Source organism: Lissotriton helveticus, chromosome 2_1 (assembly GCF_964261635.1).
Source record: "Lissotriton helveticus chromosome 2_1, aLisHel1.1, whole genome shotgun sequence".
NCBI classification, from domain to species: Eukaryota; Metazoa; Chordata; class Amphibia; order Caudata; family Salamandridae; genus Lissotriton; species Lissotriton helveticus.
Window position 1 is genome coordinate 1,478,401,405 of NC_136059.1, and position 14,909 is coordinate 1,478,416,313.

A 14,909-nucleotide genomic window follows, 5' to 3' on the forward strand; every position below is an offset into this window, starting at 1 on the left:
ACAAAACCAACAATCAATTAACATACAGTATTTGAAAAGTCTATCATTCATTTTTCATTATAGTACGCTGCCCAGAACGCTTCCCGGTTCGCGGACCGGGCGCTACCCACGCAAAAAAACAAAATTTTTTTTATTTTTTTTTGCCCCACGGGGCCCTTTTAAAGCCTCCACATTAAACCTAGGGGGTCAGGGAGGATCTACTATGCCCCCTTATGGTTATTTCCTCCTTTGTTTTGGCCTCCTCTTGTCTCTCGATCCTACCGAGAGACAAGATGGCGGCCGCTCCGGACTGTTTAGAATGTTGACAGACGCCGGAGAGCCAATCAGCTTCGCTACGCGAAGTTCTGGTACGCGCCCCGGTCCGCGAACCGGGGAGCTGCCCGGTCCGCTGTTACAGATATATATCTTTTTTTAAACGTTAATTTCTCAAAATCCACTGGAGAACATATATTGAGACCTACAAAAGGCACATCGGGCTACCAGTCCCTACAATTTTGCCAAGTTTCGTGCAAATCCATTCAGCCGTTCGGGCTAAAAGTGAGGCCAACCGCCCTATGGAAAACTCAATGTTAAAAACACGTTTTGGGACCCCCCTTTTTTCTCGGCCCCCCCTGGACGAACACCCCCCAAATTTTCAGGGGCTGCTCAGAAACAAAATGTTCCATTTTCCAGAAAATTTCATCCAATTCCGTCCACAAACGCCAAAGTTATTAGACATAGAATTTTCAAAAATCCCATAGGGAAAAAATCCTAACTATATATACCTACTGGCGACCGCCAGTAGGTAATATATATATATATATATATATATATATATACATATATATATGGTCTGTTTTTTGCCAGTAGAGACAGTGAGATAGTATGAGCACAAACACACATAGTGGAGGCAGAGACAGACATGGTAGATTACATGTAACATCCTGGTCATGTGCCTAAGATCACACTGTGAGTCAAGCTTGATTTTAAATGAATCTGTGTGAATAATTTGCTTAGTTGGTGTGTTCAAAAATATGGCAATACATGTATCGTTGCAGTCAGTTAGGCTATAGGATATGTACTAGTAGAGAATCTTAGGCAGCATATCTGTTAGGCTTCTTCGTTTACAAATAGGTTCTAAGCTGTGCAATAAAGATCCAGGGTGTGCTGTTGAAATGAAAAAGGAATGTTATGTCTTGCGTATATATATATATATATATATATATATATATATATATATATATATATATATATATATGGTCTGTTTTTTTGCCAGTAGAGATAGTATGAGCACAAACACACAGAGTGGAGGCAGAGACAGACATGGTAGATTACATGTAACATCCTGGTCATGTGCCTAAGATCACACTGTGAGTCAAGCTTGATTTTAAATGAATCTGGGTGAATAATTTGCTTAGTTGATGTCTTTAAAAATATGGGAATAAATGTATTCTTGAAGTCAGTTAGGCTTTAGGATATGTACTAGTAGAGAATCTTAGGCAGCATGTCTGTTAGGCCTCTTAGTTCACAAATAGGCTCTAAGCTTTGCAATACAGATCCAGGGTGTGCTGTTGAAATGAAAAAGAAATGTTATGTCTTGCTTATATATATATATGGTCTGTTTTTTGCCAGTAGAGACAGTGAGATAGTATGAGCACAAACACACATAGTGGAGGCAGAGACAGACATGGTAGATTACATGTAATATCCTGGTCATGTGCCTAAGATCACACTGTGAGTCAAGCTTGATTTTAAATGAATCTGGGTGAATAATTTGCTTCGGTGATGTGTTTAAAAATATGGGAATACATGTATTCTTGAAGTCAGTTAGGCGTTAGGATATGTACCAGTAGAGAATCTTAGGCAGCATGTCTATTAGGGCTCTTAGTTCACAAATAGGCTCTAAGCTGTGCAATAAAGATCCAGGGTGTGCTGTTGAAATGAAAAAGGAATGTTGTATCTTGCTTATATATATATGGTCTGTTTTTTGCCAGTAGAGACAGTGAGATAGTATGAGCACAAACACACATAGTGGAGGCAGAGACAGATATGGTAGATTACATGTAACATCCTGGTCATGTGCCTAAGATCACACTGTGAGTCAAGCTTGATTTTAAATGAATCTGGGTGAATAAGTTGCTTAGTTGATGTGTTTAAAAATATGGAAATACATGTATTCTTGAAGTCAGTTAGGCTTTAGGATATATACTAGTAGAGAATCTTAGGCAGCATGTCTGTTAGGCCTCTTAGTTTACAAATAGGCTCTAAACTGTGCAATAAAGATCCAGGGTGTGCTGTTGAAATGAAAAAGGAATGTTATGTCTTGCTTATATATATATATGGTCTGTTTCCTGCCATTAGAGACAGTGAGATAGTATGAGCACAAACACACATAGTGGAGGCAGAGACAGACATGGTAGATTACTTGTAACATCCTGGTCATGTGCCTAAGATCACACTGTGAGTCAAGCTTGATTTTAAATGAATCTGGGTGAATAAGTTGCTTAGTTGATGTGTTTAAAAATATGGAAATACATGTATTCTTGAAGTCAGTTAGGCTTTAGGATATATACTAGTAGAGAATCTTAGGCAGCATATCTGTTAGGCTTCTTCGTTTACAAATAGGTTCTAAGCTGTGCAATAAAGATCCAGGGTGTGCTGTTGAAATGAAAAAGGAATGTTATGTCTTGCGTATATTACCTACTGGCGGTCGCCAGTAGGTATATATAGTTAGGATTTTTTCTCTATGGGTTTTTTGAAAATTCTATGTCTAATAACTTTGGCGTTTGTGGACGGAATCGGCTGAAATGTTCAGGAAAATGGCACATTTTGTTTCTGAGCAGCCCTTGAAAATTTGGGAGGGGTTCGTCCAGTGGGGGCCGAGAAAAAAGGGGGGTCCCAAAACGTGTTTTTAACATTGAGTTTTCCATAGGGCGGTTGGCCTCACTTTTAGCCCGAACGGCTGAATGGATTTGCACGAAACTTGGCAAAATTGTAGGGACTGGTAGCCCGATGTGCCTTTTGTAGGTCTCAATATATGTGCTCCAGTGGATTTTGAGAAATTAACGTTTAAAAAAAGATATATATCTGTAACAGCGGACCGGTTAGCGCTCTGGTTCGCGGACTTTTCGCGCAACGGAGCTTTGTGAAGCGAAGCTGATTGGTTCTCCGGCGTCTGTCAACATTCCAAACAGTCCGTAGCGGCCGCCATCTTGTCTCTCGGTAGGATCGAGAGACAAGAGGAGGTCAAAACAAAGGGGGAAATAACTATAAGGGGGCATAGTAGATCCTCGCTGACCCCCTAGGTTTGATGTGGAGGTTTTAAAAGGGCCCCGCGGGGCAAAAAAAAATAATAAAAATAATAATTGAACGGCTGAATGGATTTGCACGAAACTTGGCAAAATATTAGGGACTGGTAGCCCGATGTGCCTTTGCTAGGTCTCAATATATGTGCTCCAGTGGATTTTGAGAAATTAACGTTCAAAAAAAGATATATATCTGTAACAGCGCTCCGCTTCGCGTAACGGAGGTTTGCGAAGCTGATTGGTCATTCTGTCACTGGGCTATAGTTGGGCTACATCTGGCTGATATTTGGGCTACATTTGTTTTTTTGTGTGTCTGGCGGCCATCTTTGGGCTACATTGGGCTACATTGGGCTTCATTGGGCTACATTCGGCTAATTAGCAAATAGCTCATCGCAAACTAGGAATGGTAAAGAATCGCTATTTATTCCTTAAAGTTCGCTATTTAGGAAATGCAAATAACTTTTATGATACATATGGCGGTTCATCTCTAACAAGATAAGAAGCATAGGGATAGATTTATGATGACTGGCGCATCACCAGGGATGTGTTAGTCATTCTGTGCCGCTGTTCCGTCACCTATGGTGTGCTGCATTTACAATGCGGCGCATCATGGGGCAAAAACAGCACAGATGCGTGATGTATCTGTGCCGTAAAGGTGGCGCATTGCTGGAGTTGTATCGCAAGTGTGATGAAGCTCCAGCAAGGGTCGGGGGTGCCCCTGTCGCAGGGTTTCTGTTCTCACACAGAACTGTGGACAGAGGATTGGAACCTCGGCGAATTAGGGTGTCCCAAAACTCACGTTAGTAATCAAAAACTCCTTAGCAAGCTAGGTACAGTGTCACATTGGATATAACAAACTCTCAATGTTTAGACAATCCAGAATATGAACTTATAGTACCTCAGGATACGTAGAACTCATGAACAGTCGGTCGTTATATATTTCTTAGAAACCAGAACATGGAGTTAAGAAGAACACATGTGTATTTGAAATGTTTATTTACTAATGCCGTCTTCTCAGGCGTAGTACCTTAGATAATAAAAGTACACATATTATCAGTAGCAAAATTACCAGCATAGTTACTAGTACATAAAAAGTGAATGGTGATAGTATGTTAACATGCTGTAAATGAATAAGAGTTAGCAACACTTATAAGCAGCCGCGGGCCGTGGAGGGAGTTACGGTGAGGCAGGGAGGCGGGGAGGGGGAGAAGCAGGGTGGAGAATACAAGTACACATATTATCAGTAGCAAAATTACCAGCATAGTTACTAGTACATAAAAAGCGAATGGTGACAGTATGTTAACATGCTGTAAATGAATAAGAGTTAGCAACACTTATAAGCAGCCGCGGGCCGTGGAGGGAGTTACGGTGGGGCAGGGAGGCGGGGAGGGGGAGGGGCAAGGTAGAGAGGGCTCCACCCTGCTTCTCCCCCTCCCCGCCTCCCTGCCCCATCGTAACTCCCTCCACGGCCCGCGGCTGCTTATATCTCACCCTCCCTAATACACATATTATATTATTTGCTAAGAAGGTCTCTTTGTGTTGGTTTAGGGCGTGTCCATACTTTAGTGTCTTAGATTTGAAGGAATCACATCAGCATACACCAGCTCTCTCTTCATGTGAACCGCATCAACTGTTGTGTATGTGTGTTCGGCAAAGCAATATAAAACCCGCCTCATGCCCAGAATTGGCAGAAGTTGCACTTATGTTATGAGTATGAAGTCGTGGAGATCAGACCTCATAACAATTCTGTATCGTGTTGTTCTTGAAACTTTAGCACTCGCTGTACAGATATAGTTTAACAAGTAAAGCAGATAGTAGAACAATAACATATTATTCTCATGTAAACCACGATGAACTACTAGGTGGAAAGCTAAAGCAACAACTAAGTGTCGTGTGCAGAAGTTGCAAAAAAGGAAAAATGGCGTTTAAACCGGTAATGAGCCCATGCTAACTTAACACGGTGTAAAGATATCCAGGACCTAGATGACACCTCCTCATGATCCGGAAACGAACTGAATAAGATAATAGAAGTGCCATCTCATGAGAGCAGATTGCAAGTTTATATGTGGACGGTCCGCAAGGTAAAGCATTAAAAACTAGGAAAATTCAATGCTAAAGAAAAATAAAACAGCCAAGTACTTTATCGAGTCTTAAGCCAATAGGCAAGGTAAATAATAAAAACTTGACAAATAAGTCAATGAATTGTCAATGAAATGCTAGTACTCAGCATATCAAACATGAAAAAGGTCTATGACATAACTGTGTATGCAAAATAAGCTGCAACAGCCTCCAATAGGAAGTCACCGTCTTCATCCGAAAACAGTTCAGCCATCCAATTTAAAAGCGGAAAAGAACATACGTGCTCTCCCAGCACCGGATCCTCTATCACCATCAGAGGACAGCTCGGTGGGTTTTCAAGAAAGCTGTGTTCCAAGAAAGACTGTGCTGCCGCCAGTAAATTCCAGGGACCAAGTAGTCCATGCATCAATGCCACAGCCATAATCCTTTCGCCAGGACAAATCAACTCGTGAGTAATGATAGGAGTCATCAGCTGATTAAAGTCGACGTCAGGAGAAACCGGTCCGCAGAGACACAAATCAATGGCCCAATCGAAATCACAGGTCAGGCAGTGAAATACAGGCTGGACACAGGTGAAGTAGGAGAACCGAAAAGATAATCCATATGCCGTGCTTAATATCGCCAACGGCATTGTGCCATAATATTCTAGCATGCGATTGCGGAACAGTGTCAGCAGCTGCAGGGTCGGAGGTTGCATAGGAGGGACATCCATATTTAAAAATGTAAAAAAGCACAAGAGCGTCCGCTGGTAATGCAAGTAAAAATGCAATCCACGAACCAGAGTGGAGAAAATGGAATGAAAGGGAGCAGGGATGACTCCAAAGATTTTCTCAAATGAAGTCACGAGACCACTGGTAACAACTTTAAAAAAGTGTGCCAGGGATTTTGTGGAGGATGCGTTAAAGATAGTCGGAAACATGTTGCTGAAATTGAAAGGCAAACCTGTGTACGGGTGTTCGCTATGTGAAGTACGAAAGTTTCACGGGCCGAACTCAAGGCCACCTCTCTCTGAGACAAAAGAGCTCTTATTCTTGTCATGCCGTTGAAACGTGTCCCAAGGTTGGTATTTGTGGCCAGATTGAAAACTCCCTATGTTCATGTGTGGGAGGAAATAGAACATTTCTGCAGCAAATAACCCGTTCACTTACTGTTACGATAAAAGGAATACTTTTTAATTAACTCAGAACAATCTTCATTATTGAGCATCAAATAACTACCATTTTCCAACAACTTGAACGTGGGGATGATAGCAGGAACTGGCGTGCCTTGCAACACGCAAGCCATATTTGGTCGGTGTTTGTTGCATGAATCGTGTAACTGTATGTGCCTACACATTAGTGAATGATCTGGCGTCTCAGTGCATTCCTCTCCATTCAGATAAACTTCTTGATCATCTTTGAAACATCTGTATGTGTATGGAAGCGACCAGACCTCATGAACAAAAGCACTACCTAAAGGTTCATAAAGACCTATTGGTATATATTTCATACAATTTGAAAACTTATATAAAGCAAAAGGCAGCGTTATTAAACCGTGGATAAGGCATGTTGCCAAAAAACCCGCAATCCTCTGCTGATGATGTCACTGAGCATGTCATGAATGATGTAATATGTGACATCATCAGTAGTGGATTATGGGTAATAGTATCTCTAGTTTACTCCCCTATAGCTGTCTTTCTTTTAACATAAGTGTGTGTTTCCTTCCCTTATACTTACTGTTTTTGGTTCGCTTCCAGTTCGCGTACCAGCGAGCGAACTAGGAAGCGAACTAAGAGAAATAGAGGTTGGCACAGTTCCAAATATTGTACCAATTTTTTAATAACGGGGAGGTAGTTCTGAAAATAACTTTTTTTTTTATTTTTCTGAACATTTTTTTACTGTTTTTGAATTTTTCGGAACAGTTTTATATTTTTTGGGGTTTTTCTTGGAGGGGGCAATGAAAACGATTCATTGTAAAGGGCTCAACAGGAGCAACAAAACAAAAAAAAGAAGTATTTATTATTTTGGGCGTTTCGGACAAACTTGCATATGATAGTCAATAGCTCTGTTGATCAGAGTGATGCTTCTTTCTCCGTAGGAAATGAATCCATCGCAAAATACGCAGGTGTGTTTTACTTCACCAAATCTCATTTGTATATTTGGCACCATCTCCCTGCCCTCTGGTCCCGTTACTTCCGGTACAACAGATCTTCTGGCCATAATAGGGAGATTATCTAGGTCGTTCCGAAACTGTGCAGCACTGTAGTTGTTAGGATGCCACCTAGTCATATGGCGATGCATTGTGTAGTTTCCGAAACTGTATTTTTTGTCGGTCCCTCTGGACAGTCTATCTTGACATATAAGGCAAGTTACGTATCTTGCATTTACTTTTTTCTGACCTTTGGGAATTTTAAAAAATTGCCAAATGAAGTTTTCTTTCCGGTGAGACGTCTTGGGCTGCTCAGGCAAAAACTGCCTCTCTTCGTGCTCGTCCTCCTGTTCCTCTTCTTCTTCTTCTTCTTGAATTACAACTTGAGCAGGTGGTCCACTCTTCCTTGGATGTGGTGGAGGTGGTGGGGAAGCACCAGCTGAAGCTACTAAAGAAGCCATTGCTCAGTGATCACAAAGGGTCTTTCTCTCACAATGATGAAAGTCAGAGTGAGGAAAGAAGGAGGGATTTTCATCATTTGGGAAAAACAAGAGTTCTCAACCAATCAAAAGTGTTCATTTTAGATTATATGACCTAGTCTTACATCATTAGGAAACCAAAAGTGAAATGAACCAATGAAAAGTGTTATTACCAAGTCACATGACTTGCTGTGTTTACGTTAAGCGCTTTGCAGGGCCTCCCGGTTTGCTTCCAGAAACCTGCGCTTTGGCACTCGCTTCGCGTACCAGTTTGCTAACGTAGCACGTCATATGACGTATCAAGCGACAACGTGGAACGTCATGCGGACGGGAGGCGTCACGATGTTGTTTTCTAACGCGGCACTTGCGGTAAAGAAACGTTTACCGGCTCGCGGTCTATTTCGCGGCATCAAGGTCAGCTAACGGGAAGCTTCCCGATTCGCGAAGCGGGAACGAAGAAAAAAAAATATTTAAAAAAAAAATTATTCATAAACATATAAAATATATTTTTGGATTTAAAGAAGAATACATTTTACAGCTACAGATATTAGCTGTTAAAAAACCAATGAAATTCACAGAAAAAACCATAGGTTATAGACCATATATAGTTAGGAATTAGCATTTACAAAACCTTGAAAATTCACTGAAAAAACCATAGGTTATAGACCATATATAGTTAGGAAATAGCATTTAGAAAACCTTATTTTACTCACACAAAACCATTGAAATTCCATATATAGTTAGTTGCACTAACTATATATCGCGCACCTGCAATCCACTGCTGATGATGTCACATATTACATCATTCATGACATGGTCAGTGACATCACTGATGACATCACTGATGACATCTCAAATGACATCACTGATGACATCACTGATGACAACATCCAGTGACTGTATGCTTCTGTAAAGTTAAAATATGTCTTACATATTGAAGAATGAGTGGATGTATAAGTGTCTGGATGAAGGATTTAGTAGGTGCATGACTGACTGTATAAGTGAGTGATTAAATGTGTCTCACTGAGTGCATGGGTTAGTGACTAAACTGTTTTAAATTGTGCATCATTGTGTCTGTTGTTTTGTAATCTGATGCATGTGTTGATCATTAGCTATATGACTAACTATATGGGTTATTGATTAGTTGCCCAAGTATTTGTATGGGAGACTGAGTGTGTGTGTGGGTGTCTGGGAGGTGTATGACTCTGTGCATAGATGTGTGAGCAGTTGATTCACTAGATGTATGGGTTCAAAAGTGCATGTGGAAACATCTGTATGGGCGGTTGACTGTGTGCATGAGTGTATTGGTGAGTGAATGGATATCTCAGTGCTACATGTCAAAGTAAGTACATATGTAAAACACAGTACATGTGATAGTTGACATATATAAATAACTGTGCATAAGAGCCAGTGAATGTGTGAGTGGCTGTATGGATTATTGTGAACTTGTATCAGGGATTGTATAACAGAGTAAATATGTGTTATTATATGTTCCAATAAGTAAGGTGTGTATAACTATATAGTTGAGGAAATCGAGGTGTGATTGATTCTTTGCAAGACTGACTAGGTGTGTGAGTAACTCCATGGATGAGTGACAGTCTGTGAGTGTCTGTTTACACTGAGTGTATCTAAGGTTATATTAGAGTCTGAAGAGGTTCATTGTATCATCACATGAATGATGTCATCAGTGATGTGATCAGTAATGTCAAATGAGATGTCATCAGTGATGTCATCAGTGATGTCATTTGAGATGTCATCAGTGATGTCATCAGTGATGTCACTGACCATGTCATGAATGATGTAATATGTGACATCATCAGCAGTGGATTGCAGGTGCGCGATATATAGTTAGTGCAACTAACTATATATGGAATTTCAATGGTTTTGTGTGAGTAAAATAAGGTTTTCTAAATGCTATTTCCTAACTATATATGGTCTATAACCTATGGTTTTTTCAGTGAATATATATATATATATATATATTACCTACTGGCGGTCGCCAGTAGGTATATATAGTTAGGATTTTTTCTCTATGGGTTTTTTGAAAATTCTATGTCTAATAACTTTGGTGTTTGTGGACGGAATTGGCTGAAATTTTCAGGAAAATGGCACATTTTGTTTCTGAGCAGCCCCTGAAAATTTTGGGGGGGTTCGTCAAGGGGGGGCCGAGAAAAAAGGGGGGTCCCAAAACGCGTTTTTCCCATGTTAATTTCCATAGGGCGGTTGGCCTCACTTTTAGCCCGAACGGCTGAATGGATTTGCACGAAACTTGGCAAAATTGTAGGGACTGGTAGCCCGATGTGCCTTTTGTAGGTCTCAATATATGTGCTCCAGTGGATTTTGAGAAATTAACGTTTAAAAAAAGATATATATCTGTAACAGCGGACCGGGCAGCGGCCCAGGACGCGTACTTTTCGCGCAACGGAGCTTTGTGAAGCGAAGCTGATTGGTTCTCCGGCGTCTGTCAACATTCCAAACAGTCCGTAGCGGCCGCCATCTTGTCTCTCGGTAGGATCGAGAGACAAGAGGAGGCGAAAGCGAAGGGGCAAATGACCATAAGGGGGAATAGTAGATCCTCGCTGACCCCCTAGGTTTGATGTGGAGGTTTTAAAAGGGCCCCGCGGGGCAAAAAAAAAAAAAATAATAATAATCGAACGGCTGAATGGATTTGCACGAAACTTGGCAAAATTGTAGGGACTGGTAGCCCGATGTGCCTTTGCTAGGTCTCAATATATGTGCTCCAGTGGATTTTGAGAAATTAACGTTCAAAAAAAGATATATATCTGTAACAGCGCTCCGCTTCGCGCACTTTTCGCGTTACGGAGGTTTGCGAAGCTGATTGGTTTTTCGGCGTCTGTAAACATTCCAAACAGTCCGTAGCGGCCGCCATCTTGTCTCTCGGTAGGATCGAGAGACAAGAGGAGGCCAAAGCGAAGGGGCAAATGACCATAAGGGGGCATAGTAGATCGTCCCTGACCCCCTAGGTTTGATGTGGAGGCTTTGAAGGGGTCTCGCAGGGCAAAAAAAAATATACCGTTTTTTTTGTTTTTTTGCGTGGAGTGCGCCCGGTTCGCGAACCGGGAAGCGTTCTGGGGAGCGTACTTTCTTGAAAATTAGTGAAAAAAGTTAGAGTAAAATAATAATTGTGAGTGATCAGATGTAGGGTAGCTCTGAGAAGAGCTTTTGGGTTTATGGTACATTTAGGTACTTATAAGTAGGTACCAATGCACATTCTTAAATTCAGAGTGAAAACTCTGTTGCCCTCATCTGAGAAGTGAACTCCATCTCCTCTGTAGATATCTTGCATGTAGTAACGCAAGTTATTGTTGTACAGGGAGCCCATTCCATGGTCTCTCGTGTAAGCTGAAACAGATTTGTTTACATGCTTCCTCGACTTCTCAATTTGTGGACAAAATTGGTTCGACCACCTCCATTTCTGTCTTTGGCATATATTTGAATATACCAAGGCAGTCTGAGGAAAAAGTGCCATCAATTGCTCAAAGGTGTCCTTTAAAAGCATTTCCAGACCTACCCCAGTCAAAGTGCCCAAATCATTACCTCCACAGTGCACAATTAACAGGTCAGGTTTTGGCAAATGCATAAAGGTTTTCACCAATGGTATCAATTGGTGACATTTTAATCCTCTGTGGCCAAACCACTTAATTTCCACATCTTGTAAATTGAGGTTAGGTAAATTCCTGTTTTCAGCGTACCTTTGAGCCCAATATATGTAACTATGTCCAACAATCCAGACAGAAAACATGGTGAGAGAAGGTTCTGCTGCAGTCAGATGAAGTGTGGCAATGAAATGGCAGTTGAAAAAATGAGAGTGTAAAATGAAAAAAACTGAGGAGTTTGTGTGTTAATGAAGCAGTAAGAGTGATTGGTGGATTTTGATTGCTGAAAACAGAAAGTTAGTGTGCATGGATGAGTTCGTTGAAAGATGTATTTTGAGTGGCGAAGAAAAAATCATTAAATGAAAGAATGCTCTGGATATGCAGGTGCACTGAGAGTTCAGAGTTCAATTGCAACATTGTTGTGTGAGAGGTCTTGCAAGAGGTGGTTGCTATGCAGAAAAAGCAGAGAGGGGGCAGAGGGGGGAAGGTTTTTTCTTTGAAAAAAAGTGAGGGAAGGGTTTTGATTGGGTGACATGAGAGATATGTGTGAGGAATTACAGCATTTCTGTGCTTTTGATAGCTGCAGACTCTGGAGTGCATACCTTTTGCTCTGCTGAAGACAAATTGGTGTGTTTCTGAGACTGTTTTGAAACTCAAAGTATTTGCTAAGGTGAGAAAAGATTTCTTTAATTTAGATAGAAAATAGTGTGCTTTAAGGAGAAAATTATGAAGAAAGTTGTGTTTTTCAAATGTTGCTTTGTCTCAAGTGTTTCACAAATAGATTTTGTTTCTTTGAGAAATTGTAATTGGAGAAAATGTGAAGTATTAGTACTGACAGGGCTTTTATGTGCATAGGAGCTGTGGAGTGTTTTCAAATTATGACTTGTAAATCGTTTTTGAGAAAAAGCAATGGTTTTAATATTGATGAGAAGGACATAATGGTGTCTGCTTCTTTATAAGGTAATTGAGAGTCTCTGATGTTATTTTTCCCATTTCAATGTAAGAAGTTTGTCTGTGGAGCAAATTGCTTGTAAATATGCTCCCACCTGTGCATGGCAAATTTAGATTTTGAATGTTTCCGTTACATAGGCATGTTAAAGGTGACTGAAACATGCTGCAAAGGCAATCAAAAAATGCTTTTATGTGTCTTAAGGACATTTTAAGTAATTTCCCCATGTGCAGTGTTTTCAAATTATGAGTTGAAAATCGTTTTTGAGGTAAAGGAATGTTTTCAAAATTTATGTGCGCCATATGACCCCAAATTTCTTTTTCAGGGGTGCAGCAGGGTGTTCTTGAGACACCCCTGCACCGTCGGAAAAATTCGTAATTTGCGATGAGGTAATTGCTAATCGCAAATTGCACCTTCATTCCTATGGGCCTCCTGCTGCATGGAAATGAATGGGTAATTTGTAATTAGCAAATAGGTCATCGCAAACTAGGAATGGTAAAGAATCGCTATTTATTCCTTAAAGTTCGCTATTTAGGAAATGCAAAAAACTTTGATGATACATATGGCGGTTTATCTCTAACAAGATAAGAAGCATAGGGATAGATTTATGATGACTGGCGCATCACCAGGGATGTGTTAGTCATTCTGTGCCGCTGTTCCGTCACCTATGGTGTGCTGCATTTAGAATGCGGCGCATCATGGGGCAAAAACAGCACAGATGCGTGACGTATTTGTGCCGTAAAGTTGGCGCATTGCTGGAGTTGTATCGCAAGTGTGATGAAGCTCCAGTAAGGTTGAGGGGTGCCCCTGTCGCAGGGTTTCTGTTCTGACACAGAACTGTGGACAGAGGATTGGAACCTCGGCGAATTAGGGTGTCCCAAAACTCACGTTAGTAATCAAAAACTCCTTAGTAAGCTAGGTACAGTGTCACATTGGATATAACATACTCTCAATGTTTAGACAATCCAGAATATGAACTTATAGTACCTCAGGATACGTGGAACTCATGAACAGTCGGTCGTTATATATTTCTTAGAAACGAGAACATGGAGTTAAGAAGAACACATGTGTATTTGAAATGTTTATTTACTAATGCCGTCTTCTCAGGCGTAGTATCTTAGATTATACAAGTACACATATTATCAGTAGCAAAATTACCAGCATAGTCAATAGTACATAAAAAGCGAATGGTGACAGTATGTTAACATGCTGTAAATGAATAAGAGTTAGCAACACTTATAAGCAGCCGCGGGCCGTGGAGGGAGTTACGGTGGGCAGGGAGGCGGGGAGGGGGAGGGGCAGGGTGGAGAGGGCTCCACCCTGCCCCTCCCCCTCCCCGCATCCCTGCCCCACCGTAACTCCCTCCACGGCCCGCGGCTGCTTATATCTCACCCTCCCTAATACACATAATATATTATTTGCTAAGAAGGTCTCTTTGTGTTGGTTTAGGGCGTGCCGATACTTTAGTGTCTTAGATTTGAAGGAATCACATCAGCATAGAAAAGATAATCCATATGCCGTGCTTAATATTGCCAACGGCATTGTGCCATAATATTCTAGCATGCGATTGCGGAACAGTGTCAGCAGCTGCAGGGTGGGAGCTTGCACAGGAGGGACATCCATATTTAAAAATGTAAAAAAGCACAAGAGCGTCCGCTGGTAATGCAAGTAAAAATGGGAATCCACGAAGCAGAGTGGAAAAAATAGAATGTAAGAAAGCAGGGATGACTCCAAAGATTTTCTCAAATTAAGTCACGAGACCACTGGTAACAATTTTAAAAAAGTGCGCCAGGCCCTTTGTGGAGGACGCGTTAGAGATAGTCCGAACCATCTTGCTGAAATGGAAAGGCGAATCTGTATTTAAAAGGGTCTGCACCTCTGTACGGGTGATCGCTGTGTGAAGCACGAAAGTTTCACGGGCCGAACTCAAGGCCACCTCTCTCTGAGACAAAATAGCTCTTATTCTTGCCATGCCGTTGAAATGTGCTGCCAAGGTTGGTATTTGTGGCCAGATTGAAAACTCCCTATGTTCATGTGTGGGAGGAAATAGAACATTTCTGCAGCAAATAACCCGTTCATTTACTGTTACGATAAAATGAATACTTTTAATTAACCCAGAACAATCTTCATTATTGAGCATCAAATAACTACCATTTTCCAAGAACTTGAACGTGGGGATGATAGCAGGAACTGGTGTGCCTTGCAACACGCAAGCCATATTTGGTCGGTGTTTGTTGCATGAACCGTGTAACTGTATGTGCCTACACATTAGTGAATGATCTGGCGTCTCAGTGCATTCCTCTCCATTCAGATAAAGTTCTTGATCATCTTTGAAAATCTGTATGTGTATGGAAGCGACCAGACTTCATGAAGA